The following is a 15495-nucleotide window of genomic DNA, read 5'->3' as shown; positions in this document are numbered from 1 at the left end:
GGAAACAACCACACGTGTCTAAGGTTGGTTCCCTGGGAAGCTAATTCTGAGATGGTGATGAAAAAGCAGGACGTGCGCCTGGGACCAGCCCTGGAGAAGACTTGTGGAGGCAGGACTGGGGAGGAAGAGGGAAGAAGCTGCAACGCAGGCTCCAGACACATCCATCGGGAGCCCTCAGAAGCCAGTCCGACCCCTAGCTGCCCTGAGTAGGGTTGGCAGGGAAGCTGGGCCTCCCCCAAGGAGGGCGCGGGGCAAATCTCACTAGTGGGCGCAGTCCCCGAGGAGTCAGCTCAGAAGGCAGTGGGCTGCAACATCCCCCAGTGACTTCAGAGAATAAGTCTTCATCCCTGATGCGCTGGTTCTGGGAGGGAGGCCATGGCACCCCACCACAGTGTCCCACAGTGGAATAAAATCAAAAATATTAAACTGCAAGGAGCTCTTCCCCCAACAAACCAGCATGCATGATTATAGAGAGTCACTGATTTTTCACATCTTTAACATAAACCATCAAGGCTGCCTGTTTTGTCAGCCCCATGACTGGAGGAAACAATGTGCTTCCTTTCTGCCAGGGCCCGACCAGAGAGTTACCTCCCATCACTGGCAAACTCACAAAGACTAGACTGCCAGTGTGTGTGCGTGTGTGTGCATGTGTGTGTGCGTGTGTGCTGTGTTGGGGGCAGGAGACGGGGAGTAATTTATTTTTATCTACATGACACTAAGCAAGGAGAAAATTAAAAAGCAGCTTCGAGTCTACAATCCAAATAAATCCAGTAGGTTGATTAATAGGAGGTCAAGCATTGCAGCAATTCAAAGCCAGCTACCCAGATTTGAAGTGCAGGAAATCCCATTCATAGAAACTTTTAAGTTTAGTAATTTTTAAGTTTATTTATGTTTTAATTGAAGATAATTGCTTTACAGAATTTTGTTGTTTTCTGTAAATCGATATAAATCAGCCGAAGGTATACATGTACCCCCTGCCTCTTGAACCTCCCTCCCCATCCCACCCCTCTAGGTTGATATAGAGCCCCTGTTTGAGTTTCCTGAGTCACACAGCAAATTTTAATGCAGCTCTTCATAGAGTCAAAGTTTTGAGGAATTTTCTCATCAGAGAGAAATTGGAAGAGGGGGTGGACTGCAAGCCCGGGTCTCACTGCTCAGACAGGTGACCATGTCCCCCATAGACCCAAGAAACACACAGCTGCCCCCAAAAGCTGGGGTGCAGAAGGAGAGAGGTCTGTCTACCCCTAAATCTTGCTGGACTCAGGAAGTGACTTGAAGAATGTGCAAAGAGATCCAACTTAAAGCCCCCTCACTTGTTCCATGTGTCCTTATTAAAAGGTCGACTTGAAGTACTTGACATTTTTTTTTAACTTGCTGTCTTCCCTCTAAATTTACAAGGGCAGCTTGGAATCTCCCAGGCACTGGGTAAGTCTTATTTGAAAGTCCTAACATTCTAGCAATAATTTACAGCAGCAAAATATAAAATTCAGAGCAGCGTGGTAGGAGTGCCAATGAGAAATAGTCATCTCTTTCTCTGGGGCTTCTAGGTTGAAGATGAAATAGATGGCATCTGCAAATTGTTGTGAGCATTTTTTCTCCCTTTTTCTGGAGCCTTTTGCTAAGACTCAGACACAGGAAATAGTAACCACCTCCCAAAAAGCTGCATGTCATTCTTAATCACTGACTAAACATACATTCTGTTCTGTGAAGCCCTTCTCAATGTTATTGCAGATAACTCTGTAAAACTCAGATCATTTTTGTGTTACTACCACAGAAAGTCGATCTTAACATCCTCCAGTGCTTTGGCCTTCCCAGAGCCACCAAAACCACTCAAAAGAAACCTTGTTTTAAAGCTTCACACTTGGCACAGGCCTGAGAGCTGGCCGTCATTTGATTTACAAATAGAGTCAAAGTTATTTTTAAATCGTGTAATAAGCATACTCGAAAACTAACCTTTCCTTAACTTTTTAAACACACTCCATTATGCCATAGGCTGCCTCTTCTGACATCTGTGCTCACCAAAAAGCTCTGCAGAAAATCGCTAAAGGAAAGGAGAGTGTGTAATTGGAAATCCAACTGGGTCCAGAAATATTCTCTATAGGAAAAAAAGGGTTTTCTATCATGTATGTGCCTGACTTGGTGTTTACTGGTGAATTACTTTTGACAGCTCTCTGCTGTTCAGTAATATATAACAAAGAACTTAAGGAAATCACCTTGTCAGCTAAAAAATTTGACCTCTTTACCAAATTAAATATTCTCTCAACAATACCCTCATTATTCAGCATTTTCTTTGATTACAAACGGACAAAGTGGTAAATGGGGTTTCCACCACAAATTTATGGAAGGCAAAACCTTAAAATATGATCCTGCTTCACGATTTAATGTCATTTTTAAGCCAAGGAACTCTTCGGTGAACTAACTCATTCTAGACAGAAAACAGAAGTGCTTTAAGCAAAACAAAACAAAAAAATGTCCTTCGGTCCCTTACATACTTCTTTACTTTTTTCTCTCTCCTGCCTCTCCTTGCTTACAAATCTCTTTTCTTTTTAAAGAATTTTACGATTCTAGTTAGTTAGTCATTCATTGGCTACACTGGGGCTTTGCCGCTGCGCAGGCTTCTCTAGCTGTGGCGAGGGGGCCTACTCTCCAGCTGTGGCACGCGGCTTCTGGTTGCAGCGGCTTCTCTTTCTGCAAAGTAACCAGCTCCAGGGCACAAGGGCTTCAGGCTGCGGCTCCTGGCCCCAGAGCACAGGCGCAATGGTCGTGGCCCACAGGCTCAGCTGCCCCCGAAGCATGTGGGATCTCCCTGGATCAGGGATCGAACCTGTATGTCCTGCCTTGGCAGGTGGGTTCTTTACCACTGAGCCGCCACGGAGCCTCTACAAACTTCTTAATAAGAGTTTCATATACAATGTTTTGTTCCATTTAGACTGATGAAGTGTAAAATAGGTCAAATGAAAGCCCACTAAAAATACAATAAATAAAATGGTACAATATAAACTAATTGTTAGGTGCTATACAAATGAAAAGCCATTTAAGCCAAGCTCTGGGCTGCTAAATATACAGGCCATTCATCATGTCAAGGTCAGCAATCTATAGCCCACAGGCCAAGTCTGGCCTATGCCCATTTTTATACAGTTCATGAACTAAAAATAGTTTGCATTTTAAATAGCTGGGGAAAATTTTAAAAAGAACAATGTTTTGTGACACATGGAAATTATACGAACTCCAAATTCAAGGTCCACAGATAAATTTCTGTCAGCACACGAGCACACTCCTTTGTTTCACACCACCTATGGCTGCTTGCACACTACAGTGGCCAAGTAGCTGCAACCAAGACCACAGGCCAGCAAAACCTACTGTGCTGACCGTCCAGCCCTTTACAGAAAAAAAAAGTTCACTGACCCCTATGGTATGGTGTTCTTTTTAGAAAGATATATATTCTCCTTCCTCAAGGGGTGAGGAATAAGGCTGAAGGCCCACTCGAGTCAGAATCAAAGAGCCATCAACAGAGACACCCGGCAATAAAAAACAAAAATACAGACACACCTTGCCTCACGCCACAGGCTTGCGCTCACAAGGGAGGCACCAGGGCAGTGTGCATGCTGGGAGAAGCTCAGTACAACATAGCTGAGATTCCCAAGTGTTTACTCTGTGCCAGGCACCGCAGTGAACGTCCTAAAGCAGGACACCACATAAAAAGGGAAAAGAACAAAAATTTTTAAACAAACCAAAAAAAGGAAAACAAATAGGGTGAAATTAATTTTAATAACATTTTACTCACTCAGTCGTGTTCAACTCTTTGTGACCCATGGATTGTAATCCACAGGCTCCTCTGTCCACGGAATTCTCCAGGCAAGAATACTGGAGTGGGTTGCCATTCCTTCTCCAATGGATCTTCCTGACCCAGGGACCAAACCCAGGTCTCCCGCAGTGTGGGCAGATTCTTTACCATGTGAGCTACTGGGAAGGCCCATATAACCAAAATATTACCAATAAATGTGCAATCAATATTTTAAAAATGAGTTTTTTAATTCATTTTTTACTTGAAGGATAACTGCTTTAGAGAATTTTGTTGTTTTCTGTCAAACCTCAACATGACTCAGCCATAGGTATACATATATCCCCTCCCTTTTGAACCTCCCTCTCATCTCCCTCCCCATCCCACCCCTCTAGGTTGATACAGAGCCCCTGTTTGAGTTTCCTGGGCCATACAGCAAATTCCCATTGACTGTCTATTTTACATATGGTAATGGAGGTTTCCATGTTACTCTCTCCATACCTCTCACCCTCTCATCCCCTCTCCCCATGTCCATAAGTCTATTCTCTATGTCTGTTTCTCCACTGCTGCCCTGTAAATAAATTCTTCAGAACCGTTTTTCTAGATTCTGTATATGTGCATTAGAATACGATATTTATCCTTCTCTTTCTGACTCACTTCACACTGCATAATAGGTTCTAGGTTCACCCACCTCATCAGAACTGACTCAAATGCATTCCTTTTTAGGGCTGAGTAATATTCCACTGTGTATATGTACAATAACTTCTTTATCCATTCATCTATTGATGGACATCTAGGCTGCTTCCATGTTCTAGCTATTGTAAATAGTGCTGTAATGAACAATGGGATACATGTGTCTCTTTCAATTTTGGTTTCCTCAGGGTATATGCCTAGGAGAGGGGTTGCTGGGTCATATGGTGGCTTTATTCCTAGTTTTTTAAGGACGGTATGGTTTTATCTCCATACCATCTTTCATAGTGGCTGTTAACAATTTATATTCCCACCAAATTACTGAAATAATTATTATCCCATCATTCCCAAAACAAATTATTGAGTTTTGCTCCACTTTTTGGCACTAAAAGTATTCAAAATCCAGTGTGTATTTTATACTCACAGCTCATCTTTATATGCACGAATCACATTTCAAGCTTAAAAACCACATGTGGCTAGTGGCTACCAAAATGGACAGGGCGGCTCTAAGGCATTGCCTCCTTTAAATCTCACAACAGAGTCTGAGGTAGGTACTATTACTGTTGCCTTTATGCACATGAAGAAAGAGACTAGATGAGCTGAATGACCTTCCCAAGGCCACATAGGTAGTGAGAAGCAGTGTAAGGGCCCAGTTCCAATGTGTCTAGTGAAAAAGTGCAAGTCACTCAGTCGTGTCCAACTCTTTGCAACCTCATGGACTATACAGTCCATGGAATTGTCCAGGCCAGAACACTGGAGTCGGTAGAAGGGACTGGAGTCCCTTCTCCAGGGGATCTTCCCAACCCAGGCATCGAACCCAGGTCTCCCACACTACAGGCGGATTCTTTACCAACTGAGCTATCAGGGAAGTGCAAGGTGTCTAGGGAGTCCCCATTCGGACCCACTGTGTCTCCCGAACTGCACAGAACAGCCCCAGCTGTCTAAAATTGCATAGGACAGCCCCAGCTTCTAAAATATCAGTCCAAAAAGCCTCATACTCCTCCCCTGTCACGCCTCTGTGGCTTACTGCACTCTCAAGCTAGTATCTTGACACACCCACTCTTCCATACTTTCTCTTATCCAGGTGTTTTCGGGTCGAGTCCCTGTGTAGCCCTCCAGATGACCATCCAACAGGCTGGTCAACAGGCTCACTTGCAACACTCACACCACATTCCTGGTTCCCTTGCGCGGCAGACCCAGTTAACCCACCTGGTCCCTACTTCAGCAAGCCCACACTTTATCTGAGAACAGCAGCGTGGCGGCACTCCCAGTGGCCTCTGCCGCCAACCAGGTCGGCACGAGACGGGAAACCCGCCTGGCGTCCCTGCGAGGAGCCTGAGAGAACAGGAACTTTGCGCGGCACCAAACATTACGCCACCAATTTGGGGCGGTTCACAATTTGGTGCCTAATGAATGAATGGAGTTCGCAAAATAGTAAATGCCCTGTCTTAACTATATTCCTGAGGAGGTTTAAAACATTATTTCAGCAAATGTTAAATTAATCATACTAAACCATTTCTCCCTGTTACATTTTCATAAACATAAACTCCTAACATCATCCTGCCAAAAGAAGCTACCAGGCGCTCTTAAAACACTTCCCTCCTTGTTTGTTTCCAAGCACTTAACCTCTCTGGTTTTCAGATTTCGATTCATGAATCATTTCTTCAGAACTGAAGACCCACAGACCTGCCCACCAGCTCCCTACTCCTCCACCTCCACCAAATCCTTTTTGATCAGTTTCTTCGATCCCACTCTTGCAAAGGAAGCGAGTCAACTCATGGATTCTCCTAAGGGGAATGAGGGCAGAGGAGACCCAGCAGGTCAAGGACCCACTGTCATTTCCTCTCTTCCAGTTCTATCGCTGCAGCTTTGGTACGAGGTCCTCTTAGCCCAGACCAGGATGTGAGGAGCCACAAGTCCACTTCTTCTCACACTTACAACCATGGTGAAAGCAAAATGCCCTACCGCACCCCCTCAAGCTTCAAATGAGGCATGTGTGTGAGTGCTAAGTCGCTTCAGTCGTGTCCGACTCTTTGCGACCCTATGGACTGTAGCCCGCCAGGCTCCCCGGCCCATGGGATTCTCCAGGCAAGAATACTGGGGTGGGTTGCCATGCTCTCCTCCAGGGGATCTTCCCGACCCAGGGACTGAACCCATGTCTCCTGCATTGGCAGGTGGGTCCTTTACCTCTAGTGTCACCTGGGAAGCCCCCAGTGAGGCATACTTCCACACAAACAGCTCCCCTCTCTTCTCTGTTCTCCTGTGCACCCTCCCCTGATGCCAGTACTGGTATCCGCCTTTCTTGCGTCCCACTTGCTCACAGTCCAGCAGGGACCCAGGTTAGGGCAGCACCAGGGAATACCTCCAGTTCTTTCTCTCCTCAGGGAGCCTCTACTTTTAACGTTTATCCCCACTTTCTACAAAGAGATGACAGATCCGCACAATTTAGAGGTAACTATGGCAAGGTTTCCTAAAACCATATTTCAGTTTTATTCATCTCAAGCTGACACTTCAAAACATTTCTCTCTTCTGTTTCTTACTTATATCAAAGGGAAAAGTACCCTTTTAACTATAATCCACTCACCCGTGCTCCTGACCATGACCCCACTTCTCAGGCTAAATTATCTACCCCTGGCCTTTATGTCAGTACTGTGGGGGGTCTTTTTAGTAGTTATTTTGGCTGTGCTAGGTCTCTGAGGCTGAGTGCTGGTTGCCTCTAGCTGTGGTTGCTAGGGGCTCTCTGTAACGAGCATGGCTCCAGGGCTCGAAGGCCTCAGCAGCTGTGGCGTACTGGCTCACTTGCACTAGGGTTTCCCTGGTGGCTAGTTGGTAAGGCATCTGCCTGCAATGCAGGAGACCCGGGTTCAATCCCCAGGTAGGGAAGATCCCCTGGAGAAGGAAATGGCAACCCACTCCAGTATTCTTGCTTGGAGAATTCCACGGACAGAGGAGCTGGGCAGGCTACAGTCCCGTGGGATCACAAAGAGTCGGACACCACTGTGCGATCTTCACTTTCACTTTTCATGTGGGATCTTCCCAGACCAGGGATCAACCCAGTGTCCCCTGCATTGCAAGGTGCATTCTTAACCACTGGAGCACCAGCGAAGCACCTCTACTGTGTTTTTAAAGAGACGATCCACCTCTCTCCTTTCAACCATCAAACTTCTACAGAGTGACACTTGGTCTTCACAGTGGTGTATTACAAAGGTGATATTTGAATCAAAACCTGAAGCAGCTGAGTCATGAAGACATCTGGCAGAGTGCATCACAGGGAAAGAGATGAGTAAGTGCAAGGCCCTGAGGTGGGGACACTCTTGCTGTGTTGCAGGACCTGCATGAAGGCCTGAGAGGCTGCAGAGTGAGGTCGGGGGGTACGTGAAGTGAGATCAGACAGACAGTGTAGGGTTTGCAGGCCATGGGGAGGCTAGATGCATGCTAATGCAAGACAGGGAGTGACAAAATCCGGCGTGCTTCCCAGCCACTGGGTTGAGAACAGACTATAGAGCCGTATGTGTGGGTGCTCAGTCATGTCCGACTCTGTGACCCCCTGGACTGTAAGCCCACCAGGTTCCTCTGTTCAAGGAATTTTCCAAGCGAGAACACTGGAGCGGGTTGCCACTTTCTGCTCCAAGGGATCTTCCCAACCCAGGAATCGAACCTGAGTCTCCTGAGTCTCCTGCATTGGCAGGCGAATTCTTTACCACACTGAGCCACCTGGGAAGCCCCATAGAGCCATCAGTGGGGGCAGCGGGGAGCAGGGGAAAACAATCAAGGAGGCTACTGCAATCACTTTTTTGAAAGAAGAGTGCTTCTACATTTTCTGATTATATTTCCCCACCACCCGTTTATCACTAAAAACTTGCTTTTACTCCCAACAATCAACTTAGAAGCATTCATTCACTGCAGGCTCACCAATGCCCTTCTCTCTGTCCTTTTCTTCCCTGACTTTCTAGGACACTTCAGAGTTAATAAAAGGAAGTTAATAAAAACTTCCTTCTCAGTACTGTTTCTTCCCTTGCCATCTGAGCCATCTCAGCACCTCCAACCCATCCCTGTCTTGGCTGCTCACTGTCCAGCCATTTCACTGACTTCTCTTCCGCCTCCCAAGCTCCAGTCATCAGGCTGGTTCTTTGCATTAGCGTTATCTCTTGGGCATGCTGCACCTTCCCACCAACACTTGAAATATGGTCTGCCTCTATGAAAACAACGCCTTCAACTCTCTCCCTACGCCTTCAACTCTCTCCCTAGTTACAATTTCAAAACTATCTGCTGGGCCTCTCCGCCAGGGTGTTTCCCCACACTCACCTAAAGCAGAGAGTAGCATCTTTTCAGAAAACATACACACAAAGCTCTGTCTCCTCAGTCCTGCCACTCCCAGCCCCGGGCGCTTTCCTCTGGCACACCCTTCCCTCCTCTCATCTGTGAAGTAACTGTTCCCACAAAATGCCAAATATATCAGCAGAGGTGGAATGCTCATGAATGGACATCTGTATAGTTCTGCATGTAAAATGTAACAGAACCAGACAGAGGGTCACACACAAGAAGCACTACTTACCAACCACACTGAACTTTCTAAACAAACAAGAATAAAAACTCAGCCTCTGCACTTTTAATATTATACTTTTGCTTCTGCCACCTCTGAAACTTCCTTCCTTCTGCCCTGCCCACCCCATTTATTCACGTTTCACATACAGCAAATAATCCATGTGTTAGCCACTCAGTCGTGTCCAACTCTTTGCGACCCCATGGACTGTAGCCTGTCAGGGTCTTCTGTCCATAGAATTCTCCATGCAAGAATACTGGAGTGGGTTACTATTTCCTTCTCCAGGGGATCTTCCAAACCCAGAGATCGAATGCAGGTCTCCCATGCAATAAATAATAAATTAGCAGGGGGAAATATTACTAGGAAAACAAGGAGTTCCAACATTGTAAAGTCTTAACAGCATAATGGATCAAATAGCAACCCCACCCAAATTCTTACAGGATCTGATTTCTGTTTCCACCACAAGCCCTCAGTGACTCATTCTGTGTCAGAAGAAGAGCAGAACGTGTTTAACTTGGAGTTTAAAGAATCAGTCTGTTCACTTTCAACTTCACTCCATCACTGATTCATAATCAAATGCCAAGACATGTTTCTCCATTGCATTAAATTAACACCAAGGTTGAGGGCTGGAGGCTGCCTGAAAGGCACACAGGGAAACCTGGGCGGGGCCTTCAGCTGCCTTGAATCATCACAGACTTGCAAAGGCTTGCCTCTCACTCTCAGGCTTTCCAGTACTTGGTTGGTAACAATCCATGAGAATCGTCTTAACTGAAGTGCAGTTGTTCTCATTTTAGCACAGCTGAGACTCACTTGTGGTGGCTGCTCAAAATAAAGTTTAGATTCCCAGACATTACCCATGTCTTGAGAAGATGACCATGAATCTGTATTTCAATAAGCATGACTCACATTTTGAGAATCACAGCAATAGAATTTCTAAAACTAACCTGGCCCCCAACCCATGCAGAACCATTAGTCCATACAGAGCAACTCCACCTTCAGCTGAAACTAGCGCAAAAATGCAGGTAAGCATTTTTCAACTTCTTAGTAAGCTATATTTTGTTTGTATCAGACAAAGCAACATTTGCAAATACATCCTAAGTCACACACGGTTCCCCATATGTCAGGAGAGTTTCCTAGAGTATAATGGAAAAAGCACTGGATTGTAAATTTGGGGGCCTGTGATCTGTTTCCAGTTTCTGCCACCAACAGGCATTTCACCTTGAGCAAGTCACTAGACACCACCCCTCAGTCTCCTCAGCCATGAACTAGGCGATTGACTTGGCTCATCACCCCCAAATTCTACGAAGCTCAGACTAAATCGGGAGGAGAGCTGGCACTGCAGCTTGCAACTCTTAGATCCAGATTAGATTTCATGAGATCCAACTCTGAACTACCACAAGCAAACGAGAAAAATGCTTTTCACAGAAGACTGATACCACATTGCGTCACTATTCCAAAGTGGAACAAGCAAAAATTCTTCCATGTTCTTCCAGGCAGTGGAAAACCTTCAAATTCAGAACCAACAGAACCATCAGAACCAACTTCACATTCAGGCGATATATACCATTTACTGTGTTAATCCAGGAAAATTATTCTCTCTCAGCCTCAGTCTTCTCATCTCTAAAATGAAGATAATAGGGCCTTCCTCCTAGGGTTATTGAAGTTAAGACTGTGCATTAATCTCCACACTAGAAGGAAACTCAGTACTTAATATGTTACATCCCTTCCCACCCCCTCCTAGTGAGTGTCTTTTATAGAGTTCCCAGTTCAAGATTGTCCCAACATGTGACCAAGAATTGCCTCTGACATGATTGCTGCCATCACCTTCCAATAACAGTAGGTACCAGCTCCTTGAATAGGTCTGCTGTGTTTAAGTGCTCTAAACATGTTTACCTCGTTTCATCCTCACAATAACTGGGTAACTGTACAAAGCAGAAACCACTGCTCTTCAGATGATAAAACCGAAGCCCAGTGAAAAGGTGACAGCCCACAGACACACAGTCATCGATGGGAGGGCATCAGGTAGCCTGGCTGCAGAGCTCAAGCTCATTGTGACCACACTCTGGTCCTGCACTGTGTATACACATTACACACAATACCAAAGACATGTGAATGAAGAATCCACACCCTTTAAAACTAATTCTCACGTCGCTACAAGTTCAAACTGAGCTCTACTGGCACACTGCCTGTGAAAACCTTCCCTAGGAGACCTGCCCGCATAGCACACTAATTCATCTATGCTCATAAAAACCATGGCACTGATTGTGATCTACAAGCCATGAAATGTATGTTCAGGAGCTTTGTTTCCACCAGAAAGCCATCCAAACTGAATTGAATGATTTTTTAAGTTCTTCAGCTAACATCTCAAATTTTAAAATATTGCTTTTCCATCCCAGTGGATCAAGACAGAAAACAAAAAGGCCCATAGTCGATGGGAGAAGACAAAGAAGAATGTTTCATCCTTAAAAAATAGGAGATAAACATCCCATTAACTCTCCAAGATTTTAGGGCAAAAAGAAAAGGCAAGTTATTAAAGGATACAGACATAGACACAGAGTCCACCTCACCCGAACCCTTCCGTGGGAAGCTGGAAGCAGACTGGGTGTAATTAAATACACAGCGCCTCCAGGCCAGGAGCAGAGAAGGCGGTGGCACCCACTCCAGTGCTCTCGCCTGGAAAATCCCACGGACGGAGGAGCCTGGCGGGCTGCAGTCCACGGGGTCGCACAGAGTCGGACACGACTGAAGCGACTTAGCAGTAGCAGCATACAGGTATCTATTCTTTTTCAAATTCTTTTCCCATTTAGGTTATTGCAGAATACTGAGCAGAGTTCCCTGTGCTATTAAAAAGTCTACAGACAATAAATGCTGGAGATGGTATGGAGAAAATAGAGCTCTCCTACACTGCTGGTGGGAATGTTAATTGGAGCAGCCACTAGTGGAAAACAGTATGGAGATTCCTTCGGTTTTTTTTTTAATCTTTTTTTCAGGGGTATGTGAGACCAGTGACAATTCATTAGTGGAGGAAAAGGGTATATTCTTCATTATTTGAGGTAAATCTCATTCAGGAAAAACAATGAAAGTTTACAAATGAACATTTCAAACTGTAAAAAGAGAATGGGAAATAAAACAGAAATTACAGTTTTAAGGACATCAAAAATAATTCAATTACTTTACATGCTTTAAGAGTTGGTTCTCATTTACGACCTGTGAATTCAAATGTTCTTAACATTTTTTTTCTTAATTTGGTGTGGAACTCCCGGGCAACAACACAATAAAGGAAGAAGTGAAAGACCGGAAGGTAAGAAATAAGGGGACAGACTCGCCCTCCAACAGACAGACAGTCTGATTCGATTTCAAATCTCCATAGCTGCTCCATCTTCTCTCCTCTGGCAACTACTTCCCACCGAATTTTACCAATTATATTTACTCAACTAGTTGTTTTCTACCATTCACCATAGAAATGATGATGATGATGGTGGTGATGATGGTGGTGGTTATAATCACAAGTACACACCATGTCTGTACTCTTAGAACTCCTCAAAGTTTATTAGAAACACTTTTCTCTCAAGGGCTATTGTTCACCAAAAAATAAATACATAAAAATAATTGATCCCCTATAAATACAGTTGATATATTTACAAATGAATAAACTAACTGTAATGTAGTCCATGCTACTGGCCTCAAGGATGGAAATGTAAACAAAATTCTCCCCATATCTACCAAACAAATAAATGAGATTTTCCTTGAGAACAAGCCATACTTTTTTATTTTATTAAGGTTTGTGCTGTGCTTAGTCACTTAGTTGTGTCTGACTCTTTATGACCCCATGGACTATAGCCCGCCAGGCTCCTCTGTCCATGGGATTCGCCAGGCAAGAATAATGGAGTGGGTTACCATGCCCTCCTCCTGCAGGGGATCTTCCCAACCCAGGGATCAAATAGGAGTTTCTTTACATTTCCCGCACGGGCAGGCAGGTTCTTTACCACTAGTGCCACCTGGGAAGCCTATTAACATATATGCTGCAATTTAAATGCATTCTGGTTATGGTGAAACACTGCCCTACCAAGAAATTTCTAAGAACAGCCCAGCTGCTAGAAACAGCCACTCACAAACAGTCTCCCTCCTTACCCATCTCTGCTAGAAGGTGAAAGTGAAAGTGTTAGTCACTCAGTCGTGTCCAACTCTTTGGGACCCCATGAGGACTGCAACCCCCCAGGCTCCTCTGTCCATGGGATTCTCCAGGCATGAATGCTGGAGAGGGTAGCCATTCCCTTCTCCAAGGTTATCTTTCCGACTCAGGGATCAAACCCGGGGTCTCCTGCACTGTAGGCAGATTCTTTACCATCTGAGCCACCAGGGAAGCTGTCTTTTTCTTAGCAGTAACCTCTTGGAGGCCTCCATGAGAAAATGATGAAATAATCAGACCTAAAATGTATTTAATTGCTTGTGTTTAGATGGCAAGAAATAAAATGAATCCTAGGGAGATCCAGGCCCCATTAATTTACAAAGTCCTTCTTGATCTACATATTGTTACAACTGCAAAAATCAGATAAAGCAAAGGATGTGAAGACAGAAAGGGAGAAATGTCTTGATCCTTAAGTCCTAACCTTACAGGAAGCATCTGTTCTGAGAGCAATGACTCACAACCCCTGATAACAAAGTTAACATTTTCCTTTGAAAGAGGGAGCATGCTTGCAATGGTATTTTCAATGAAACAGCCCCTGAAAATGGTGCATTTTCTCTCTTTCTTTTTCAAACATCCATTAAGCTCCCAGGATAGTGCCATCCGCCCCTCTTGAGCCTTGTGTTGTCTGCTGTGACTTGGTATTTCAGTATTTTCTTTAGCCATTATCCTAAGGCCAAGATTTCATCCATTTTCAGAATAAATACTTCAATAATGAAAGTAGAGATTGGCCCCCATGTAAATAGGAAATGATGCTTCCGGCATCTTCTTCTTCACAATATTCACAGCTGTTGTTTATTGAGTGTCTAACAGGTACTAGATACTGATTTTAACTTTACACTATCCCCATTTTATACATGAGGACACTGAGGCTCAGAGCATTTAAGTAACCTGCCTAAGATCACACAGCTAGTGAGAAGACTCAATCTCAGATCTTAAGCGCTCACATTTCCTCTCCAGGGACAAGGCCTCCCACTTTCCTGTCTTTCCCACTACAAAACATAAAGTGGCCTGGCTCTTGCATGCATCACCTCTTCCAGCTCCAAATTTACCTATCCAGTCAGTCAACTTCCCAATACAGAAAGAATCTCAAATGCAGATATACTTTGATTTTATCTTATTTCATGATGGTATTAACTTCTCTATGCTGGTAAAGGGTAAACATTTATATAATGAGCTACTGTGGAATTTCATCCACCCTTCATTCTGTGCCCTTAAATTATTCTCTTAAAAGATAACTCTCAACATTATAGGAATTTATGCCTCAGTTTCTGGCCTATGACTAAACCTGTAATCATGCTTCTAGTTAACAGTGTTTATAGGTGGGTGGTAGGATTAAAGGTGATTTTGGTTTATTTTCTTTACTTACAGTGTTTTCCAGGTTACCAGCACTGAGTATATATTACTCTCTCAATTAGAAAAAATTAAGTGTTCGTTTCATTGTGAAAAAATGAGTCTATATACTTAACTATTTACCCCTCAAAATTATTTTGCCCTTAGTACTGAAAAAGAAGATATTCATTGACCCAATTTAATCCTAGGTCTAGTTAGAACCCAAATTTAAAATAAGAGACGTGGGTTCTTTTACAAACAGCTCCCACTTTTTACATTATTTTTTTTTCTTGTCACTTAAAAAATTAAAACATATTCTATAAAACTAGATTTTAACTACAGTTATTTCTTTACTTCCCATGGGCCTACTTAGTAAAATCCTCTGCACCCAATAAAGACATATGGTTACACATGGTTTATATAAACCATATGCAAACATGGTCTTGTGTCAGGCTTTTAACCATGCCCATTCCCTCTTCTGGGCACACACTGTCCTACACCCCCAGACTCCTGTGAAGCTCAGCGTGGTCATGAGAGGAGGGGTGATATGAGCCATGTCCAGGCCTGGCCCACAAGGACCTCCCACAGGAAGAACTCCACGTTCCTGCCCTGCAGACTTGGAAGCCACATACTGATGATGACAGAGCCACAAAGAGGAAGGGACCTGGGCCTCAGAACCTCTCCCTAGAAGAGCATCCCAGGAACATCACTTTGGACTCTACATGAGTAAAAAACAAAAGTGTATTGTGTAAGCCACTGAAAATGTGGGGCTTCTTCATGACCCTACCTAGCACATGGCTTTATTAGCACACTCCAATTATTAATGCAGATGTACAGATGTGAGATTTGGACCATAAAGAATGCCAAATGTCAAAGAATTGATGCTTTTAACTGTGGTGCTGGAGAAGACTCTTGAGAGTCCCTTTGACAGCAAGGAGATCAAACCAGTCAATCCTAAAGGAA

General features: G+C 44.2%; 1 protein-coding gene across 2 annotated transcripts in view; it reads right to left on the bottom strand.

The window, feature by feature from the left end:
* Positions 1-15495, bottom strand: part of CD109 (CD109 molecule) — a 133617-nt gene that overhangs the window by 115958 nt on the left and 2164 nt on the right. The window lies entirely within an intron of this gene.

This window comes from Ovis canadensis, chromosome 8 (genome assembly GCF_042477335.2).
Source record: "Ovis canadensis isolate MfBH-ARS-UI-01 breed Bighorn chromosome 8, ARS-UI_OviCan_v2, whole genome shotgun sequence".
Taxonomy (NCBI): domain Eukaryota; kingdom Metazoa; phylum Chordata; class Mammalia; order Artiodactyla; family Bovidae; genus Ovis; species Ovis canadensis.
The sequence above is the reverse complement of the archived record's forward strand: the minus strand, read 5'-3'. Positions and strand labels throughout refer to the sequence as shown.